This window comes from Hippoglossus stenolepis, chromosome 3 (genome assembly GCF_022539355.2).
Source record: "Hippoglossus stenolepis isolate QCI-W04-F060 chromosome 3, HSTE1.2, whole genome shotgun sequence".
Taxonomy (NCBI): Eukaryota; Metazoa; Chordata; class Actinopteri; order Pleuronectiformes; family Pleuronectidae; genus Hippoglossus; species Hippoglossus stenolepis.
Window position 1 is genome coordinate 31,083,778 of NC_061485.1, and position 24,751 is coordinate 31,108,528.

Genomic DNA, 24,751 nt, shown 5'->3' on the forward strand with positions numbered 1-24,751 from the left:
ATCGTCATGCCTGAAGTTTTTTGGTATGTTTTTGCAATTTTTTCCTGAGTGAGTTACGTTTTCTTAGGTTGTATTCAGTAAATTGTAAGTATTCAATTTACTGAATACAACCTAAGAGCACTTGTCAGTCAAGTTTAATTGGCTTTGCGTGGGGATTCCTGTATGAGTGGTTCCCCTGGTAGGCTTTAGCCGTGTCTCCCCTTTGGGTTTAGTCGAAGGGAACTGCTAGTGTTTGGATAGGGCAGTTAGAGCCCCCATTTCCCTTCCCTTAAAATTGCTCTGGAGCACATCTGTGGGGTGAGGTGGTGGTTGTTGTGCATCCAGCTCTGCCAGTGGATGGCATGGCAATGCTTTTACATAACGATATAGCTGGGAGTTTGGTGTGGGCCGAATGTCCACCTCCTGCTATAATTTCATCTGCACCGCTGGTCACCACTGAGCCTGACAGGAATGAAGAAGACTTTCCTCAGGTGTTCCAGAGGAGGATCTCAGAGGACATTTATGCTAAAATTATGATTTGAATTTGAATGTCGGGAATTTATGGACACTTGGATGACACCACAGAAGCAGTATGGTGGCATTTTATGTGATGTTTTTTTTATTTTAAAATAAAAAAGACATGGTCGCCAGTTACTTCAATTGTATTGGATTTGCCTGCAACGCTGTTTACCCCTGAAACTCCGAAAGTGTTTTGTGGACTTTTGTGGACACTTCCCCCCCCAAAGAAGGGTGAGCTCAACAAGTTAGTGTGGTATTGAACCACATGCGTTCGCCAATTCCAGCTACGATACAGTTAGTTCCCCTTTCTTCCCTTCCACGCTTGGTAGCGAGATGGATCTGAACTGACTGATGGCCATCAAGTAGGGATGAGCGAGTACACCATTATCTGTATCTGTATCTGTTCAACCAACTAAATTATCTGTATCCATATCCGTACTTGGAAGCAGGGGGGGGGAAGTGGACTGGACCTAATCAGAAGTTGGTATTTTAAGCCTGACAAAGATATGGGTTGATCAGAAGTTGCTATATTTATTGTTTATTAAAAAACTATTTACAGAACAGCCTTAGAATTGAGTCAACTATTCAGAACAAGTTTTTTATAAACTTCAGTGAATAAACTTCATTGAATCAATGAACACAACACATGCAGTATTAACTGATTGGTCTATATAGAATAAAAAATAGTCAATTGAATATCACCAAGATACACCCCAAGTTTCATGTTCTACTTATGGAATTATCTTCTCCTTGCACAACTCTATACTTGTAATGTATTACTTTTCTTTCTTTTAATTTAAAATGCAGGGCTAGTTAGGTTTTGTAACAAAGAAAGCATTATTTGTCATCCACAGAATTTCAATAAAAAAAGTGATAGAACAAGAAATTACTTGAGATGTCTTGTATGAGTGAAACAGATTTTTTATATATCGATACTAATTACACGTTTCTTAAAAAGAAGTTCATAGCCTGTAATTTTTCCCTCAGCACACCTGAGGGTAAAATTGCTAAATATAGTAGGCAAATATGGATGAATTAATATTCAATTGTTAACACAGTTTTGTATTATATGGTATTTGACTTTTTTATAGTAAGCTCTTTCTATCTTGCTTTTATTTTTTATTTAACTATTGCACTGCTGAGCCGACCGGTTTCTCCTTGTCCAACACCTTTCATTGTACTGTTGACCCTGTTTTAACTTGCATATGACAAATAAAACTTGAAACAAGATACTAATTTGAGTAGTGGGAAAACATTTAAAAAATAAAAATTAAATATGATAATTGAAGCCAGTGAATATGTCATCTTACACTCCAAAGATTGTGATATTAGACTTAGTTTTGTTGAGTAGTATTTTATTATGTGAGAGCCAGTCTTGTAGAAGATTGAAGACAAGATTGAATTTTTGCAATATCAGGTTTGGATGTATAAATTACTGTGTCATTGGTATAAAGTTGAGTATAACATTATTGATGGTAAGTTGTTCACATAAATAGAAAATAAAGTTGTTCCAAGTATAAAACCCTGGGGCACACCTCTTTGTTGAAACAGTAGGTCAGATTTATTGTAATGTAAGATTGTTTTCTATTGTGAAGATAAAACCACAGAACTGCATTTTCAGTCGCGATTATTAAAAGCAGGAATTTGAAACAACATTACAACATACCAGCCCAGATTAAAATTTCTGACAGGACGAGCTAGAGCTCACTTCATTCACTGAAAAAATAGAATAGAATAAATGAGGAAAAGAAAAATAAGAAAAGCAGGTCTTAAAGCTGTTCAGCTGTAATTGAAATTGGCTGAGAAAGTGAAAATGATAAAAATCTTTATTTACACTTTTTATTAAATATTTTCACCTAAAAGGTTTTCTGTTATAAATTAAATAAGATTTACTTGACATGTGAAAAGAGCATTTATTTTTCATTAAAGTACTCCCACTATTATTATTGCATTAAATTAATATCTCATCAATACATGTTACTGACTTGACTTCTTCCCCGGAGTCCCTATGCCTTATCGTCCGCAGATCCAGGGCCACGGCTGCAGCACCATCGAGGATTATGATGGTGGATCGCATATCAGAGATCGTGATCGTAATGGTGGATCATGTATGGTGGATCCTGTATCATGCTGGCTTATCGTGATAATAATGGCGGATCCTGTATCTAGCTGGCTGATCATGATAATAATGGCGGATCCTGTATCTTGCTGGCTGATCGTGATAATAATGGCGGATCCTGTATCTAGCTGGCTGATCATGATAATAATGGTGGATCCTGTATCGTGCTGGCTGATCGTGATAATAATGGCGGATCCTGTATCTTGCTGGCTGATCGTGATAATAATGGCGGATCCTGTATCTAGCTGGCTGATCATGATAATAATGGTGGATCCTGTATCGTGCTGGCTGATCGTGATAATAAAGGCGGATCCTGTATCGTGTTGGCATCTGATAGTGGTGTTGGACCACGATCAAGGTGGCAGCTGATGGTGGATCCTGATGGCGGCAGTGGATCATGATTGTGGACTATGGTGGCATCTGATCTTGATGGTAGATCCTAATCGTGGTGGCTGCTGACCATGGACTATGATTACAACAAGACTGCTTGATATACAATATTTCTACTCAGATACTCTACCATTACTGACAATAATCCATCAATTAATTTACCTTCCATTATGCTACAAAACCGTTTGTTCTAATCAATGCTGCAAATAGATGTTGAATACACTAACTGTAAGTCGCTTTGGACAAAAGCATCCGCCAAATGACATGTAATGTAATGTAAAAATACCCTTATCTTTCCAATGTTCTCCATTTAACGTGGCATCTATTGCACTTCTGTCCGTCCTGGGAGAGGGATCCCTCACATGTGGCTCTCTGAGGTTTCTACCTTCTTTTTACCCTGTTCAAAGGGTTTTTTAGTAGTTTTTCCTTACTCTTGTTGAGGGTTAAGGGCAGAGGATGTCACACCTTGTTAAAGCCCTATGAGACAAATTGTGATTTGTGAATATGGGCTATACAAATAAAATTTGATTAATTGATGGATTTACTTTAAATATCTGAATGTATATTGGTCTGAATCATAATGCTGGTTTGACATTTTAATGTTTCAGACCTTTGCTTCAAAAAATGTTTTCTATCTGGACCCCTCTGAATTTTAATTAAACTCCCTTGAATAAGACGATACCAACGTGGATGTATTATTTTCAGAAGGAGGATCTGATGTTACCTGTTCATTCATCTTGTACGTTATTTCCCTCTTGTTGCAGTGGCAGATTGTTGTTTTTGGAAGCTGACTTGACAACCAGTCTGTTGCTTGTCAAAACCACTGTCATAAACCAAGTTTCTAATAGGTGACCACTTTTACTATGATGCTGGGACCGCAGATTAATAAAGGCCCAACAGTCCCAACAGTGGTTTTGCTTCTTTCAGGGATAGATCAGTGGGTAGGACTTTTGCATCGTGACTGGGATTTAATATGCCTGCTGATGTTTTGATTTGATTTTGTGTTTGAAATCAAATTCAATTTAATTTATTTAATCACACACATACACACACACACACACACACACACACACACACACACACACACACAACAATTACCACTATACTGTACTTGTCCGAGTGAGACCTTCTTAAAGTTCGCAGAAAGTCTGGATGAGACGATAGGAGTTCCCCAGCAGGATTCACCACTAGCGAGCTGGGTTGTTGATGACTTTTCCAACATGCGACAGATGCAAAACTGAAACAAACAAGGGGGCTGATTTAAATAGCGTATGAACTGGCTAGAACTTATCTCACTTCACCATTGGATGAAACCACAGACCTTTGAAACGAAAAGTCACTCGCGATTGCCTGGTAGATCTGTTGCTATTGGTCACCCTGTGCCATTTTAATACAGACTTAAGTAAACCCCTCCCATACAATAATAATAATGCTAATAATAATACAATTAATATTACTAATAATTAATTTATTAATATGGATTTTTAGTAAGCCCATACCTCTCTGAAACCTTTATGGCTGATATTTCAGAGACAGCTGAGGCAGAGCCAGTTAATGTCCATGCAGTCAAATCTGAGAGTGAAAGTGGCCCTCTAAAGTTGTTTATTGATTTGACATTGTGTAACCCCAGTATTCTTGCTGAAGCTCCACTGCAGTTGGGCAGAGAAGATTTAGCGAGGTCACAGAGGGCTGATCCTTCCTTAGCTACATGTTTTGCAGCTGTTAAGCCAAAGGAGGAACTGCAATCTGTTCTGGTTAGTTTTTTAGTGGAAGATGATTTGCTCATGCGTAAGTGGACTGCTCATCCCGATGGGTTTGACTGATGTGCCACTTATCAGGTTTTTGTTCCATCTGTGTACCATTCACAGATACTGGGCTTGGTTCATGATAATGCCATGTCTGGTCACTTGGGGGTCACTAAGACCTAAAATGGAATCATGAAAGATTTCTTCTGACCTGGCTTAAAGATTGTTTTGGCTAAATATTGTCGCACATGCCATGTATGTCAGTTTGCGAGAAAACCTAACCAGGTGATTCCCCCAGTGTCTTTGCAGCCTATTCCTTTCAATGGGATAACCTTTTGAGAGACTTGTTATAGACTGTGTGCCAAAGTCAACACTCGCTATCCTGAAGCGATACCCCTGCGCTCTCTTAAGGCTAAAGCATTAGTCAGAGATCTTGTGAAATTCTGCACCACTTTTGGTTTGCAGAGGGTCAACCAAACAAATCAAGGAAGTAACTTCATGTCCAAGGTGTTCAATCAGGTGCTGGAGGTTATGGCTGCAAAGCATTGGGTTTCTAGTGCTTACCATCCTGAGAGCCTACGAGTGGTAGAGAGATTTGTTGTAGAAAACCTTTGAATGCTTATGCTGTGCGCAACCTTCGAAAAACATCTGATTCTGAGTGTGCATCTGATACTGTGTATGATAAGCATTTGGTACTGTGCATAGCCTTTGACAAATGTCTAATTAAGACATACAGACAGACACAGGGAGAGTCTCCCTCAAAAGGAAATGCACTCATCCAGTTAAGCAAGTTACAGTCGATTATGTGCTACACTAAGGGATGACAAACACCCACCATACAGGTCAAGCCCATGCCGAACAGATTTCTGGTCTAAACAGTATCATATTTTGCATATATATCCAACATAAAGAAATGTAATAATGCATACACCCTTACTAGCAAAGTCATTTGTTGCACAATTATTCAGCATGTAAGGAATGTAATCATTTAAAGAAAATGCAGTTAGACATCGCCCGAATCTAATGGAGTTTGAAACAGAGCCTCCCAAATCTAGTAAGGTCTAAAAATGAGGCCCTCTAAGACTCCAAAGATCTATAATGGTGTCAAAGTTGGACCGACAATCACTTCTTTATACATCATTACACTCGACCCATAAAGTAATTGTAGGGGGAGACAAAGTCAACTTGAACAAGTATGGCACCATTATGTTCGGGACGAATCAGAAGTTTTGAACCAGAAAATGAGCAACAGCAGAGAAGAGGATGGGCAATATAAGCAGAGAGTTTGAAGCTCAGTTTTCAGTCAGGTTCCAGAACCAGCTTGGGTTTACATCTTGTGAAAGAATAAACTCTAGTGCATTGAACTTTGACCATCTCCATTGAATCCTTTTGTCCAACTATTGAGACTCCAGCAATAGCAAAGTACACGTGTTTGAAAGACGTCTAGACTTAGTATCTGGCCCAGTGTTAGACTTTTTATCGCTGACATTTAATGGCAAGCCAGCGGCAGGAGGGACAAACCATCTGAGTACCCCAACCTGGGTGGACCAGCCTGCATCTCAGAACATCAGTGGCCACAAAACTCAAAAGGTGAGCAAAGCCTATTTTCTCTTTCTGCAAAATTCTGATCGTGTCTTAATGCAGGATTCCGCCAAGGTGAGGAGAATTAGAACGTCTCTTCCGCGTGGGATTGCTCTACCAGGGACCTTCGGGGCGCAGTTGCTGTTCTGCTTGGTGGGTAACGTTGTCTGCCTATCTCTCTGGCCTATTTATCCCAGCTGATGATTGTTGTGCATGTTGTGCTACAGCTTGATTCAGCTACGGCCGTGGAGACTCTCACCCTCCGGTTCCGCTTTGCTTTGGCTTGACAAGGTGGTACGTATGGTTCCATTACTCTTGAAATTGTCTAATTGTCATTTATTTACTAAATCTGTTTAGAGGCCCTGGTCCTTCGTTGGCCGTCATTGGCCACCACGCTTCAGACAGCCCTGCTGATCTGGATTCTAAGGCACTGTTCTGGCTGTAAAGAAACGGTCCTGGCTTTTAAGGACGTGCTCTGCTTTTAAGGAAGTGCTCCGTTTTAAGGAAGTGCTCTCTCTCTCTTTCACTGTGGCTCTCTACGCTAATTTGAGTGGAAGCGTGGAGTGACCACCTCCGAGGGATGCCTGACTTTTATTTATATTCTAATCCCATTTAAATTGTTGTTTATATTGGTTTGGATTCGGTTTATTTTGTTATTTTGTTTTGTATGTTTGTTTGTTTTCACTAGCATTTGATTTAACACTGTGACAAGTTTTAATTATCTTTTTATTGTTGGACAGGTGCTGTGGGCCTGAAGCGGCTACCCAATCCCTGGTTGGGGCATTTTCTTCACGACCCGTTTTGCAGGTCTGCAGTGTCACGGGTGGTTAGTTTATTAATCCTTCCCTTTTTCCTTTGGTTTTGGTCGCTGTGGTAAGTCCCAGCCCTGTCCTTTTTCTCTGGTCTAAAGTGTTTAATTCCATATGTTAATTTGTGTTCTGTTGATTGTTTGTTTCATTTTTCTTTTTGTAGATTTATGCATTTGAGTTAAATAAAAGTTATTTTCTGAGTAAAACACGTCTCTTGCCCCATGATATCAACGAACCTGTGCTGTTGCACACAAAAGAGTTTTGTTATTTCCTGGAGGTGAAATTCCCCAGGTGGCGTTTTTGCAATCCCTCATTTTCCCCGCTTCCCTCACGCTACACACGCGTTGTTAAGGGGCCTGAGGTAGGATGAACCTTGAGGATATTTTGTGCGCGTCGCGAAGGGGCCTTTTTGGATGGCGACAAACCGGTATTATAGCGCGTCACTGAAGACGACAACACTGGCCAGAAAAGTGTATATAGTGCATGTAAATACTGCTAAATTTGGCTGTATCATCTAAGTATATGACTGTAAATATGCAAATGTGATAAATGTGTTTAAGAACAATGTGTTAAAGTTGTTTTTACAATACACATGTAAGAATAAATAAATAGTAGTTAATAGACGTTGGAGTGGTGATGAAGATGAGACAATATCACTAGAGCTCTTTGATAGTTGCAGAAAATATAAAGACACATTTCCGGTTAGAGCAGACCTACAGAGATGAGGAAGGCATAGAGCAGTGGCAGGACTCACAAGAGATAAATCAGAAACTTTGGCAAATCACGAAAATTATTAATTTCATACAAGTGTGTGGGTGGCGGACCCCAAGAATACTGACCCCATTGCTGGAGTATTTGTGCATAATCCTAAAGCTGTAGCAACAATCCCTCTAAATGAAGCACTTGGACTACGAGAAGGATTTGGTATAGCAGGAAGAAATCAAATAACAACAAATCCACGGCTGTGTCTCACCACTGCTCCGAAGAAGAGTTAAATGGGAAACAGGAAAATTTGCATGCATCATTTAAACTCCACAAGGAGACGGAGCAGACAAATTTTAGTTTGATTATACAAGGAGCAATAAGTACAAACAAGCTATCACTGTTAAAAAGATAATTTGTACTGGTACCGGAGATCGCCCGATTACTCGCGAGCAGTGCAAGGCAAAGATACATGGGAGCAAGAGTGACTAAAAGAGGAGGAATGACGGCACCAATGGAATTGGTAATCAAACATTACCGATCACAGAAAACAGATCCCACTCTGCATGAAAAAATTGCATGAGCGAACATCAGGAAATTACAATGGCCAAAAACTGGCACCTTTGAAGAAGTCTGCTGGGATGAAGTGGAAGCTAACATAAAACATTACAAGTCAAAAAATACAAGTGACAAACGAGAGGGCAAGCGTGCTAGAGAAAGAAGTGTTGGGGTGCTTCAGATAAGGGAGCAGATACATACAGTCACTGATGAATGATAATAAAGTACATGAAGGGGATAAGGAAAAAGGAAAGATGGAAGAACAGGGATGACAGCCAACTGCCCCCTTGTGGTCATATATAGGCCACCACCATATGGCCCCAGAGGAGAACCTCCCAAAGTAGGACAATTCCCACTGACGCAACCAAAACACAGCAAGAAGGAACACAGAGCAGAAGGAGAGCGACAAGGGAAGTTCCCCATGATATGGAACGAGGAAGCAAGTGATGAGGAAAAGAATAAAAGACACCAGTCCAAAAACAAAGAAGATGAGGAAAAGAGCAGTGCATCAACATTATGTATGGTGATGGATTGAGTGAACGGTCAGAATGGTCAGAAGGAGAGTACACGACTGACAAACGCCTGCTAAAAAGGACATCTAGCAGGCAAAGACCAAAACAATGCTCAGGCAGAGGCTCATCCACAATTACGTCCCTAAGACATCTAGGGCATGAGGGACAAACAATAACAAAATAAACCGGGCAAAAAACAAGAAACCAGCAGGATGCCTTCAAATAAAACCAGTATTTTATTTAATAAATGTAGGGTGAACACAAAACGCCCTTCCCAAAACGGAAGGGGAAATAAGAGACACAGCGAACCCCTAACTGAAAACAATATCCACAAAAAGAAGATGAACCTTGGAAACAATACACAACGGAACACCAACTACTGCACACTGTAAGTCCACACGCAGCTTCTCACACTGCCACTTGGCCCACTGGCGACAGCTGATGCTCTGCTCAGGGTTTTATTTGCCACTCCTTGATTTCGGAGTGGCTTCTGCTGTACCAGTGGAGGTGCCAAAAGAGCAGACACCTGGAGGAGATGAGAGATAGAGAAAGAAAACACGGCACGTAACATCCACCAACAGCAACAGGAGAAGATAACAAGAACTGGAAAAAGATTATGATTCATCAAGCGACAGAGACCGAAGAGCCTACAAGCAAAGGGAAGAAAAGTTCAAAAAAGCCACTAATGAGCCACGATCAACACGTGGGTGAGAGCTTACAGACAAGGATGACCTCACTCGAAGAAAGCACAGCAGGAGTGACGCTGGCACTAAGCGGCATCAAGGCTTTGCTTATGCATTTGCCTGGGAAACACATGACTGAAGAAATCTTCTGCAATGCACAGCTGCCAAGAGTGATAAATGTACATCGCAGTCCCAGTGGTTATTGCGGGCAAAACCATTGTCGCACCTTTGCTATACTCAAACGACACACCCATCAATCTCTTGGGAAGAGATATCTTGTGTCCTCTTAAAGCCAATATTGTGTGCATGCAAGAGGGCCTTTATAAGGACTTCCCCGAAGATGCACAAATAACAATGATGCCGCTACAAGCATCTCAAAATGTCAATGATCAGGTCAAACCCCTGGTGTATTGGATCCGCTTGATGTCAAAGCCAAAATTGTTACAGGAATGGGAAGCATGGAAACCATGGGCACAAACTCAAATGAATGATGTAGTCGAACCAAGCCTGCCCCCACACTGCACTATTATGTATGATGAACAGCAAAAACAAAAAGATTAAGAGGAGTGCTAGGATGAAGTAATCAATAAAAAAACATATTACATGATCCCCCAGAACATACCTCATATCACACTGATGGTTGCAAAGGTATATGAGTCCCGTGATCGAGGTCCAATGGTCGAGAAAGCACTGCAGCAACAAGAATGGACTCCGACCCACAACAAGTGTATCTATCTTTCTTCATACCAACAGTACATTAAAATATCATTAAGGACATATGATGAGGGTACAGCAGAGAAAGTCCTACTAGATGAAAAAATACCCACACAGATGCCTTTAACATTAGAGCATAAAACAATACTAAATCAGATAGCAGAAATTGTATGGTCAAAACACAAAACAGACGTAGGACTAGTCTCATTAGCACAACCCACATGCATTAAGCTTAAAACAGGAGCTAGGCTACCATATATTAAATAATCTCCACTACAACAGCATGCTACTGAAGAAATCAAACCAGTAATTGATGGTCTGAAGAAAACCGATGTATTAATAAAAACTAAAAGCACATTTAAACCCCAATTGTCCCTTTAAAGAAATCACACCCTAATGATTATCGATTGGTACATGATCTGATGGCCATCAATGCCATTGTAGATGCTTAGACACCTATTGTCCCCGGACCCTCACACATTGCTCTCAAACATCCCGCCTGATGCGGTAATTGATTTGTGTTAAGCATTTTTTTGTGTGCCACTACATCCAGATTCACAACATCTATTTGCTTTCACTTATCAGGGACAGCAATGCACATACACACGTTTGGCTCAAGGTTATGTGGAAAGCACCTCAAATTTTAATCGGGTGTTTGCTCAAGACCTACAACACCTAGATGTCCCAAGTACTATAATTCAGTATATGGATGATTTGTTAATCTGCAGTCCCTCAAAACAGCAATGTGAGAAAAACTCTGGCAGTTTTGACAGCACTTGCAAAATGGGGTCATAAAGTCAGTAAAGTCAAACTACAATTCTGTGAAACAGAAATCCAGTATCTCGGAAGGTGATTATGTAAAAGTTTAATCACCACCTCGCAAATAGAGGCTATTACTAAAGCTCCAAAATCACAAATAATCGGACAGATGCTCTCGTTTCTGGGAATGGCGGGATATTGTCATCCATGGTTCTGTGACTATGCAGTTAAATCTGCACCATTGCCGGCCCTTATATGGGCAGCAGGACAAATTAATAACTCTACTCTATTACAGTGGACAGAGGAAGCAGAAGGAGCCTGTGTTAATGCAGGAAACACCAACAGGTAAACAACCACTAGCCTATTATAGCACAAAATTAGATAATATTAGATAATCAATATTGAATCAAGACTGCCACCTTGCTATCAGGGTTTAGCAGCAGCAGTTTTTGCTATTCAGAAGGCATCTTTAGTGACTATCGGACATGCAGTGGTCCTGTACACATCCCACCAATTACATGCCTTGCTCACATTTCCACGCCTCGTTCTAACCCAAGCTAGAAAACAGGCTATGAAGTAATATTATCGGCACCTGAACTCACCTTTCAATGCTGTAACACGGTGAATCCGGCAACTCTTATGATACTACCTGTGGATGGTACCCCACATGACTGTATCAAAGTAACAGATGCTTTTATGCATCTGTCGCAGCATTGGCTCCCTATCTCCCTCCTCTCTGGCCTCATCTGTTTGATCAGCCCTCCCTTCATCTGACTCTTTCTCACTCATGCATCCTAACTCTGCCACAAGCACTCTTCTTTCTACTCTGTACTCCTCTCTTGATTCTCTCTGTCCTCTTACTTCACGACAGGTGCGCAAGTCCTCCCCTGCTATGTGGTTGTCTGACTCGGTGCGTGCCGACAGAGCCACTATGCAAGCATCAGAAAGGAAATGGCAAAAATCACCCATATGACCTGCTCACTTATCAATCACTTCTCTCTTCCTTCTCTGCCACTACTTCTGCATCAAAATACTTTTTTTATCAAACTAAAATCAATCATCATTTTCCAAGCCCAAAAAACTATTCTCCATCTTTTCCAAACTCCTTGACCACCCCAGTCCACCTCCTCCTTCCACCCTTCTACCAAGCCACTTTGTCAATTGTTTTACAAAAAAGATAGATGACATACGCTCCTCATTTTCAAACCCACCTTCTGTAAATTACATTTCCATCAACTTCATCTTCATCGCCTTCTCTTTCCTCTTTCACCCCCCTGTCTCCCAATCAAGTTCTTACCCTGGTAACCTGCCCAGCCACCTGCCCCCTTGACCCCATCCCCTCTCACATTCTCAAGTCTATTGCTCCCGACCGTCTTCCTTTTCTCACCCATCTCATTAACACTTCCCTGTCAACTGGCTGTTTCCCTAACCCCCCCGAAGGAGGCAAGAGTAAACCCTTTCCTGATGAAACCCAGCCTCAATCTGTCTGAAGTAAACAACTACAGACCTGTCTCTCTTCTTCCCTTTCTTTCCAAAGCTCTCGAGCGAGCTATCTTTAATCAACTCTCCTCCTATATTCACCAAAACAACCTTCTTGATCCTCACCAGTCTGGTTTCAAGGCAGGCTACTCAACTGCCCTCCTTGCTGTCTCTGAGCAACTGCTAGAGCATCCTCTCTCTCCTCTGTCCTCATCCTTCTAGACCTTTCTGCTGCATTTGACACAGTGAACCACCAGTTCCTTATTTCATCCCTTCAGAATCCGGGTGTCTCTGGCTCAGCTCCCCATTGACATCAGGACAAAAGAAACACATCTTCCGCCGCAGACTAAAAACACAGCTCTTCCGACTACACCTTGGATAAAAAATGTTGTTGCACTTATATGGCACTTACATGGAGCACTTTGTAGTTTTGCTTTTTTTAAGCAAATTCGACTTGATTGTTGTTGTTCTGGGTTGATTGTGCCCCCATCACCACATCACCAAAGGCTTTGCCTTTGGCACTGTTGTCTATGAGATCACAAACTAACAGACTAACACACCTAACACCACATGAAATGTGTACAGGGCGGCCAATGCCTTTGCCAAATCTTTAAGGGTTCATATGAAGGACCTCCATTTGAACAGAATGGATTCTTTTGACCAACTATTGAGACTCAAGTAATAGCAAAGTACATGTGTTGGAAAAGAAGTCTAGACTTAATATCTGGCCCAGTGTTAGACTCTTTATCTCCGACAGATTCCACCAGACCTTGAAGCATATGTTGCGCACTTACTGTTTTGAACGCGGTCCAGAGTGGGATCAGGGCATACCCTTCTTGTTGTTTGCAGTCCGTGTAACTGTACAGGAGACACTGGGGTTCAGCCCTGCTGATTTAGTTTTTGGTCACACAGTCAGAGGCCCAGTGAAACTTCTGCGGGAGCAACTGATGGCAGATTCCCCACCCAAGGTCAATGTACCCGACTATGTGAGTTCCTTTCGAGAGCTTCTCTGTTATGCCTGCAAAGTAGCTAAACAAGCCATGGCAAGTTCTCAGCATAAAATGAAGCAGCAATTTGATAAAAATGTTGTGCAGCGCTCTTTTCAAACCAGAGATCCAATACTGGCTCTTCTTCTAATACCTGGTTCAAGGTTACAGGCCAGGTTTGCTGGGCATTATGTTATTCAAAAGAAACTGAGTGACACAAATTATGTAGTTTCTACTCCAAATAGAAGGCGCAGGTCTTGTGTGTGTGTCATGTTAAAATGTTTAAGTCCTATGCTGCGAGGTCGCAAGAGGGGGAGAACCCCACAAATGAAGTGAGTTGTGTTGCTACAGTGGCAATTGCTGCCACTTGCTCTGCTAATGATGGCTTAATCAAGGAGGATGCACCTGTTCTACAGAACTGTTGGGTTGGCAAATTGAGTCTTATATGGCGTATTTTCTTGAAGCTCAAAAAAAGGATGTGCTTCAGTTGATACAGGGTCAATCCTGCTTTGATTTCAGATGTACCGACTCGCTCAAATGTCCTACAGCATGACATAGGTGATAGTGCTCCTATCAAGCAGCATCCCTATCACATGAACACCATCAAGCATGAGTTGATCCAAAAAGAGGTTGAGAACCTGCTAACAAATGGTCTTGCAGTTCCCAATACCAGTTCTTGGAGTTTTCCCTGTGTATTGGTTGACTTGACTCCTAGGTTCTGCACAGACTATTGGAAAGTTAACAAGGTAACTAAGCCTGACTCTTTTCCTCTCCCACGTGTTGAGGACTGCATTGATAGGGTAGGAGCACCTTGTTATGTGACTGAGCTAGATTTTCTCAAAGGGTACTGGAAAGTTCCCCTGACACAGAGAGCCTCTGAAATCTCTGCCTTTGTAACCCCTGGTAATTTCCTCCAGTATACGGTCAAGGCATTTGGCATGTGTAATGCCCCTTCCACTTTCCAGCGGCTCATGTGGGCTGCGTTGGCAAGTTTAGCGAACTGTGAGGCCTACCTAGAGGATGTTTTAGTGTATTCGCCTGACTGGGAGAGTCACATGAAAACTCTCCTGTCTGTTTTCCAACTCTTTGAAAATGCCTCCCTGACCCTGAACCTGAGTAACTGTGAGTTTTCAAAGGCTGCCATTACCTATCTTGGCAAGGAAGTAGGGCAGGGTCAGGTTCGCCCCCTTTCAGCCAAGATCAGTGCTGTTGTTGAGGACCCAGTGTCCACCACCAAACACCAACTGTGGCATTTTCTAGGACTAGCAGGTTATTACAGGGCATTTTTTTGTAAATTTGCTAGCATTATTTCTTCCCTGTCTGACCTTGTCAGTCCTGCCAGGGAGTTGGTGTGGGACTCAAGTTGTTAACAGGCCTTCAAAGCTGTAAAAGCTTTCCTGTGAAACTCACTAATTTTGGGTGCCCCCAATTTTGCTGTTTCATTCAAGCTTGAGGTTGATGCTAGAGGTCCACGTGCTGGAGCTGTCCTCGTTCAGGAAGACTCAACAGGCATTGACCACCCTTACTTTTCCAAAAGGTTCCCACAGACCCAACACAACTACAGCACTATTGAGAAAGAAGCCTCGGCTTTTCTTTGGACCTTATGGCATTTTGAAGTATATGTTGTTTTTTCCTTGCAGCCTGTTTATACAGACCACAACCCTTTGGTCTTCCTACATCGTATGTACAACAGCAACCAGAGGTTAAAGGAATAGTTCACCCAAAAATGATAATTCACTCATCTGCTACTCGCCACTATGCTGATGGAGGGGTGAGTGAAGTGTCTGAGTACACAAAACACTTCTGGAGTTTCAGGTGTAAACAGTGTAGCAGCCAGGTAGCAGCTGAATCCAATACAACTGCAGAAATTAGTGACCTATCTTCAGACAGAAAAAAAACATAACATGCCTCCATACTGCTCCTGTGGTGTCATCCAAGAGCCCCGACATTCATATTTGACTCTAAACGAGGTAATTTACACCATGTTTTAAAGCCTAAGTCCGCTGATATCTTCCAAAGAGGTGCATTCAGGGACCGTCAGCAATGCTAACGTCCGCTGGCTTGGCCACTTCTGTTGGACTTTTAGGCATAAAACAGAGGAAATGACCTAACCCTTGAATATGAATGTCGGGGCTTGCAGATACTTGGATGACACCACAGATGCCTAAAAGTCGGAGGCCGCCATGTTTTTTACAGTAGTCCAAACACCACAAATAAGACACCTTTTGAGTTTTTATGACAACTGAAGGCTACCACAGATTCTCTTTCATGTTTGGAAGGGTAGGGTGAGGCGCACGCGTGTGTGAGAGACGGTATCGTCATACAGGCACGCTGTAATAATCTCCAGTCAGCGCGTACACACAAACTAATGGGAACGATACTTGTAAGTAATGCGCCGGAACATTTATCCAGAGTCTATACTATTGTGTCTGTGACATTAAGTGTAATTGTCCTTTCCTGTTTTAGTACTTGTCGTCAAGACAATAAGGACGGCGTGGGTCTCTGCTTTATTTTAATGAATTGAAGGTATGGCATCACGATGTGTTTTATATTTGCAAATTTGATTTCTGGTTTCTTTGTTTTATTTTATTTTGTTCTTTGTTCTATGGGTAATGTGCAATATGGTTGACGGGTACTGTGCAATCCTGGTTTAATGGCTTGAATATTGGTGAGTTATTGGCTCCGTAAACTAGAGGCCCTCTTCTGTTATTTCATTGTATAATATCGCTTGCAGTGATAATCCACTGGTGCAATCACACCAGTGTTGGGATTCTTAAAGTGTGCTGTGCTTGTTTTATGCATGATATTTTAGCTTTGTTAAATTGGGTCTGGAGCCTTTAACTTCTCTCTTTTTAATCTGTTATTTATATCAAGTACAGGCCAGTACTCCATACTTTGCGCATGATCCTGTGCTGTTTGATCAGTCTTTTTAAATCATTTGTACGAATTTAATAAATTGTCTATTTCTGGAATCATCAGCCTCCCGTCCCGTTTATTCTGGATATTTGTGGTGAACCCGATTGGCATTCAACTGTCACCCTAAACTTTTGACCACTACATCTACATTTAAGGTTAGACTTAAGACGTTCCTTTTTTGATAAAGCCTTTAGTTAGGGCTGGATCAGGTGAGCCCTGAGTATGTTGCTATAGGCCCAGACTGCTGGGGGAACTCCCATCATGCACTGAGCACTTCTCCCCTTTTTGTCTCTCTGCCCCACATTTATATATTTTACTACATGTCACTAGAGTTGGAGTTCGATTCCATAAGAAATTGAGCACAGTTGTCCCACCAGAGGATATCTGCCTTCAATTCGTTCCCAGTGTCGTTCTTTAGCCACTCTCTGTCTGTGTCAAAGCCTGTTATATAACATGGCTTCAATGATTTCAAATTCAAATTCAAATTCCAATTGACTTTATTTGTCCCAGAAAGGAATTTCAAAGGCACATAGAGCATGTCAAGACATAAGTAAAAACACGAAAGAAAACAACAATGATGAAAACAACAATAACATCAGTGCAATGTCCACGGACAGTTAAAAATCAGTGCAGTATACAAACATTATAATGTAAGAGAAGTGTATATGAATGTAAAAGGACGGTGAACATAAGAACGTAAATAAATACTGAATGATAAATACTGAATGATTAAAGTGATCGGAGTGCATTGAGGTAAGTAATACAGATGTAAATTATGTACAGTTAGGTTGAATAGAATACAGTATATGTACAGGACCAGGTAGCAGCAGATGAATAAATACTGTAGCGTACGAATAAATATATATGCAGCAGAGAAATATATATACAGATAATGAACAGTTAAGGTGAATACTGTTATTAAGAATATATGTACAGGATCGGTAGCGGCAGATGAATAACCTTTGGCATATGAATAAATATATATACAGCAGATATGTAATAGATGAATAAATATAGCAGCGGATAAGTAAATCCAAAGCAGATGAGTAAGTATAAGTGTATCGTAGCTGTGTGTGAAAAAAGTACAGTAGCTTGAGAGTTTGTGTGGGGGTATGTAAGTGAATGTGAGTGCAAAAAGAGTATGTGAATTCAGTGTGTGTGTCTGGGTGGGGTTGAGGGGTGTTAGATGATGATGATTCAGATGATTCAACTTTATTGTCATTGCACAGAGTACAAGTACTGAGACAACGAAATGCAGTTTAGCATCTAACCAGAAGTGCAAAAAAAAGCAGTAAAAGTGCAGAGTATGTGCATATGAAAAGTGGAATATGTAAATAAATAAGATATGTACAGTAAGAAATAGATATGGAATATGAACAGTATTGATACAAGACTAGCAGCAATAGAGGTAGGTAGTGTAGATATGATAAGTGTATATAAAGTGCAGGTGTAAGTATAAGTGGTGGTAGTAAGTGAGATAAAAATGAGAAATTAAGTGAATGAGGTAGTAGTAATATTGTATACAGAGTAAGTTAAAAGGTATGGTATGATATAATTACGATGAATACACTATGAGCAAGAAGTATATAAATAGATATAAATATGAATACACTATAGGTGGGATAATACAGTAGTAAAAAAAAATAACAGTCTAGTGCAAATGTTCAGTGGCTGGAGGAGGGTGTGTGGCAGTCCAAGCCAGGGTGAAGGGGGGAAGTACAGTCACTGGAGGAGGTGTGTGTGGGGGGGGATCACCGTGGTGCAGAGTTCAGCAGGGTGACAGCCGCAGGGAAGAAGCTGTTCCTGAACCTGCTGGTCCGGGAACGGAGGACCCTGTAGCGCCTCCCAGAGGGGAGGAGGGCAAACAGTCTGTGGCTGGGGTGTGAGCTGTCCTTGACGATGCTATGCGCCCTCCGCAGACATCTCTTGCTCTGGACAGCCTCAATGGTGGGGAGTGAGGAACCGGTGATGCGTTGGGCAGTTTTCACCACCCTCTGCAATGATTAGGAGTTGAGGAGTTGAACAGCCCTGGGAACAAAGGTTGCCCTTCTCCTCTGAGTCCTTCAGCAAGGGCAGCGAAGCCGAAGTCCTGAGGGGAACCATTCAAATGCGGAAAAGAGAGCAGGTGCTTGGTCGAATCTGGAAGAATCTGACTTGCTAACCTCCGTGTCTGCTGCTCATAGATGTTAGTGAGTGATCTCAGTGGAAGCCTGAATATCTTCAAGCAGACTGTGATAGTTCTCTGCAACCAGTTCCTGTTTTGGAGGCTGATGGAATGAAACCAGCAGGTGATGGAGAATGTGATGATGCTCTCAATGAAAGAGTAATCGAAATTCAGGAGGATGTCCCGGCTGACACAGAAGGAATTGAGCTTCCTTAAGAGGTATTGTCGCTGCTGACATCTTCTGAGAATCTCCTCTGTGTTGGAAGAGAATTTCAGTTGGCAGTAAAAGATGGTGTCTCAAACCTAGTGTAAAAGGGATTTTGAATAACCGTGTACTGACCTGGACTGAAATAAAACCCTTATCCTCCAATCTGTCTTGTGACCGTGCATTCTTGGGTCCTCCATCTCCTGGACCTGACAATGAGGATGTTTCATTGTTGGTTCCACCACAAGCAGAGGCTCTTTCTGTGGGGAGTGAGGTGGATACAGGTTTCTTCAGAGGAGGAATGTAGTCCTTGCGTGTACTGGTCACTACGGACATGTTAAAATGGGGCTGGGGAGAACTGTACAGAATATTTGGCAGGAGAAACAGAGGCAGTGGCATATCAACCTATTGGATCTGTATGCAGTCTTCCTCATGGTGAGGCATTTTTATGAGATGGGTTTTCTGACGCATCATTATGAACTGGCTCCCTGCAACAATAACTGCATTGTCGCATATAAACAAACAGGGGGGGGCATGAACCGTTCTCCTTCTTTCTCCCTAACACAGTTTTTTACATGGGTGCTGTCCCTCAGAGCACTTGACCCAGGAATATGAACCACTGAGCAGACTTGCTCTCCAGGGGGTTCCCCCTGGCAAGAGAATTAAGGCTGCACCCAGGGATTGTGAGACAGATACAAGATGATCTTAATGATGCAGCTGTAGAAGTTGCTGAGGATCTTGTGTGAAATGCCAAATTTCCTCAGCCTCCTCAGGATTTACAGCTGCTGTTGTGCTTTCTTGACCAGCTGGGTGGTGTTTAGTGTCCAGGTTAGGTCATCACTGATGTAGACGCCCAGGAATTTGAAGCTGCTCAGCCTCTCCCCCTCAAGCCCACAGGGCTAATGAGTTGTCCTTTCCTTTCTCATGTCCTTGATCATTTCCTTGGTCTTCTCTGTTTTAAAGGTGAGATTGTTCTCTTCACGCCAAGTGACTGGTGTGGTGTCCGAGGTACATCTATTAGGGCGGTAGGCATACTGCACAGGGACCAGCCTCTCAGGTACACTGCTCTGAATGTGGGCCAGAACTCCTCTCTCAAAACACTTTGTGATGATTGGAGTGAGTTCAACTGACTTGTAGTCATTCAGACAAGGCACTGGGCTTCTTTTGGGAACTGGGATGATGGTGGTGGTTTTGAAACAGGTGGGGACTGTGGTCTGTGAGAGGGACAGGTTGAGAATGGAGGTGAGAACATCAGCCAGCTCTGTAGCACATGCCTTGAGGGCCTGTCCAGGGATATTATCTGGGCCTGGCATGAAGCCTTTTGCCTCACTTGCGTCTTTGCCTCCGCAGGGGACTCCTCAGGTCTCCTTCTTCACCTGAGCGCGGGGCTGGGGGGCCTTCAAGGTGGTGGCGGTGGTCTCGTGTGGGATGACAATGTAGGGCAGTTCCGGAGGTATAAAACCAGTAAATGCTGAGTCGTACTTCCACCTGGCAATGTTTAACAGAGCCTTCTTGTTAAAGTTAGCAGTACGTGGCATTCGTGCACTATAAAAAGAATATAGATAAATTTATATATAAAAGGGCTTTCTTTCAATGAGCTTGAAGCATTAAATACACCAACTCGTATCGGCTTATGCCTTCATCAGGGTGTACTGACACACAGAGACAAAGAGTGATTATTTCACCATCGACATCTCTGTGGTAGCCCCCACCCAGGCCACAAGGAACCTGGGTGTGACACACGACAGTCAACTCTCCCTTACCACCAACATTGCTGCAACAGCCAGATTATGTGATTAAGTTGCACAACATCAGGAGAATACGTCACCTCTCACTCAGAAGGCGACACAGGTTCTGGTCCAGGCTCTTGTCATCTCACGCCTAGACTACTGTAACTCCCTCCTGGCCGGTCTGCCTGCTAGTGGCATCCGACCTCTGCAGCTCATCCAGAATGTAGCAGCTCGACTGGTCTTCAACCAACCTAAGTTCTCTCACACTACACCGGTCCTTCGCTCCCTTCACTGGTTACCAGTGGCTGCCGTTATCCGCTTCAAGACAATAGTACTTGCATACCTTGCTGTGAATGGATTGGGCCCAGCCTACATTCAGGACATGGTTAAACCTTACACCCCAGCACGTCCACTCCGCTCTGCATCGGGCCAATCGGCCAATCGGCTTGCTGATCCCTAACTGCGAGGGACACATAGCCACTTAAAAAAAGCATGACTGTTTGCTGTCCTGGCTCCCAAATAGTGGAACAAGCTCCCCATTGACATCAGGGCAGCAGATATTCTACACATCTTCCGCCGCAGGCTAAAAACACATCTCTTCCGACTACGCCTTGGTTAAGAAGATGATGGTCTGATAACCATTGTCAACTCAAAAAAAAATGTTTAGTTGCACTTATATATTGCACTTACATGTAGCACCTTGTAGTATGGATTTTTTTAAGCTAATGTACTCACATGATTCTTGCGATTCTGTGTTTGTATCCTCATGGTTGAATGCACTTATTGTAAGTTGCTTTGGATAAAAGTGTCACCTAAATTAAATGTAATTTAATATAATGTAATATTTGCAGTCACTACAGGTGTGCAGGCTGAAAACATGCAATAATTTACCTTGTCTCTAGGGGCATTGTACAATAAATATAATAAAGAAAATGGAAGAGACAAGGTCCTGCCACATTTAAAGTTTTTTCTTGGCCTCTAGGGGCATGACACAAAATGAAGACGGAAGAAGTCCCCCAGCTGGCCATTAAGAACACCAATTGTTTTTAAGGATTGTGCAAAAGACTCTTTGTTTTTTCCATTGCATGCCACACTAGACATCACCCTCTCTTACACATTCCCCATCCTCCATATCTTCTCCCATCCATCCAATCTCTCTCCTTAATTTCTCCTCCCCTTCCCCTCCCCCACACATCCTTTGTCCCCACTTTTCTATCTCTGCAATGGGGCTGTCCCATTATTGAAGGTGTTGCCATGGTAACAGTGTGTGTGTCAGTGTATGCGTGTGCGTGTGTGTCTGCCGGCATGCATGAGTGTTTATCTCAGAAAGAGCAGGTACTTAACCTTTTCATTCTCATTGCATGGCCATAAGCAAATTAAAAAACAAAAATATACCTTGGTATATTTGCATCATTTGCACTCTTTAGAACAGTATTCGGGCTTACATTGAATGACTTACACAAATGCAGAAAATGAAACTCACTAATTCAACACAATCTCTCTCTCTCTCTTTCGCTCTCTCTCTCTCTCACACAGACACACACAATTTCTCAGTTCAAAGTCTCAGGCTGCATCTTCCTTTTTCTACTCCTCACATTGACACACACATTCTGTATGTATGGCTACACGGACACACATCACAAAGTAGGCTGAAGGCTTGAATAGAACCCTCTTTATCCTGCTTTGCCTCTTATCAGGATTGCAGAGGAATTGGCTGGGATTAGTTTAAAGCTGCCATGTGGCATTTAGCACAGCCTCCTGATGACATGCCAGACACACCCTCAGGAGAGTCTGTTTTATCCATGCATGTGTCTGGACCTATAATCACTCCAAGTTGTGATTTTTCTGTGTTTGCTAAATAAATTGTGAGATAAATAAATTCAGCATCACTTAGTTATATCTTGTTTTTCTCTGTTTTAAAGGCAGCGAAGCTGTCAACTTTTTCCTTTTTTTGCCATTATTTGGCCAAGGCAATTCCCTTTTGCAGCTCAGATGTACTGTAAATTTCCCCTATTCATTATTTAAGCAGATATATATGACCTAAATCTAGTCAAACTTAAAATTTATCAGAGTTCACATATTTAGAAGAGCTGCTGCATATCTGTACGTAATCCAAAACTGACATGGAATTACAAAATCCCTTTAATTGTAATTAATTGCTGATTCTTTATCATTCAGATAAGATTTGATACACTTATATAGTGTATGTTTACCTGTATATAATTTTAAGCTTTTGGGAGATAAAGGGGAAAAATATGAAATGTAAGAATGTAAGAATTAATGTCTCAGAATATGCATACAGTCAACGTTTATAGTAAATAATGGAGAGTGGATAATAATATAATTTTATTTTCATGGAGTTTTCATGAAAACTGTTTCCAATTTGCAAATAAGGTTGATGTCAACATTCAAACTCTCTTCATTTGCTAAAAAAAAAGTCTTCTATATTTATGGTGGGACAGTGGTTCCTAGCCCCAAACTTTGTGCCCTCTGGGTGTCTCCATCTGAACAGCTAACTATTCTCCATGTAAACACTTTAGTATTTATGATGCTACTGGTCTAGAGGTGAATTATTCTGCACAGATATATAAATCCTTAACCTTTTTACAAACTAATTGTATATACAGAAGGTACCGACTGATCATCCTAGAAGGCAGATTCCAGACACACAAATGATCTCAAACAATCATCAAGGTCAGTGCATGGTTGGTGACACATAAAGAGGACAATGCAAAGATGCAGCCTGTACAAGCCCCACAGGCTGCATGTTTGCAGTGTTGTGACTGTTCAAAGCTATTTGAACTCCTTTGTAAGGTCAGTATTCTTTCTTGTTGCTGGGACCCAAAGTGTATCCGTGTATCTTATGGCCTGTTAGTAGCCTAGCCGGTATGGCTGAAAGGCTAAGTGGCAATTAATGTTATGTCACAGCACCGGTACTACCTGTGCTGTGACATAATACTGTGTAACCAACGGATAGTCCAACTTTAAAGCAAATGCTGTCCATATCAACATTCTAGTCAAACAGTGTGTGTGTGTATGTTTGGTATAATATAATTATTTCAGTCGACAAATGTGGTCTCCACTGTGGTTGCCATGGTGACACAAGCAGCTAGTGGCCAACCGCTCGGTTGGCAGTCACCCATGGGCCATGTTGGCTGCTGTACAACCTACCCTGTCTGTCTTCGCTGCTGTTTAGAGTTATAGAGTTCCTCCTTAAAGCTGATGATATAAGTCCGATCTGTGTCCTGTTACTCACTGTAGTCTGCCCAACAAAGCAGAAAGAGGGGAAAGACAGGAAGCTTTCACCCTACATGCTCAAACCCTGAAGAAATGCCCAGATGCATATCCAAATGCACAGTCAGCAAATTTTCAGTAAAAAAAAAAAAATGTCATCTGCAATTAATTAATTATCAATTAGTATCAAAGATAAAGCTGATTGAAATGATGTGCATATACCCTAAGCATTGAATAGATCAAACTACCCACACACATATATATACACACACTATGCTGTATAATGTTGGTATGCTCTCTGTGGTTATCCATGGAAATGTTCACTCACTTACTAACACAGTTTAGCTAGTAATAATGACTGATTGCAGCCATGGTTAAATAAGCACGACAGAACTCCACCACACAAACATGCACACACCAGGCGTGTCACTTACCACTCACAGGTACAAATGCTGCAACATCGCTGCTTTTTGCATGTCACCATGCACGTGTATTCCAACATGTGTATCTTACCGATCAGTGTATTGCAAGACAGTGCTCTAACACATTATTAAGCCCTTAGTCGTTACCATGGTAAACGTCACCACCAGCTAAGAATAGATCCCCCAGGAAGGACAGCTGAGCGAGTGGCTGGATGCAGGACAATACAAGGCAACATCTCCTCAGATTGGTATGGATAGAGGGAGGAAAGGAAGCTACAGAGCATGCCTGGAAAAAACCTGAAAATCCCTGGGTATTATAACATCACATGACCACCCATCCACTATCAGTCACAGAGCAAGTGGAGGAGAAAGAGCAAGGAGAGAATGAGGCAGAGAGAGCATGGGTGGGGGTGGGGGGGCAACACACAGTGCTGATCCCTGTTCCCTTTCATTGCAGTGACAGAGGCACATAGAGGAGGCATGAGCCAATAAGATATGAGGAGTGTCTGCTGGTTTGAACCCCTACCTGAGGGAAAAGCAAACAC

At 42.0% G+C, this 24,751-nt stretch overlaps 1 protein-coding gene across 9 annotated transcripts in view; it reads right to left on the reverse strand.

Moving 5' to 3' along the window:
• The window catches only part of plekha6 (pleckstrin homology domain containing, family A member 6), a 168,807-nt gene extending 144,268 nt beyond the window's left edge, over positions 1–24,539 (reverse strand). For 3 of the 9 annotated variants that reach the window (XM_047339266.1, XM_047339270.1, XM_035151667.1), the window contains exons 1-2: positions 24,219–24,534; positions 4,106–4,244 (exon numbers count right to left, since the gene is read on the reverse strand). The gene's annotated coding sequence lies outside the window, so the exon portion shown is untranslated. Of the gene's footprint in view, positions 1–4,105; positions 4,245–24,218 lie in introns of all 9 variants that reach the window. The other 6 variants (XM_047339267.1, XM_047339265.1, XM_047339269.1 and 3 more) reach the window with 4 other exon arrangements.
• Between the last annotated feature and the right edge of the window lie 212 nt (positions 24,540–24,751).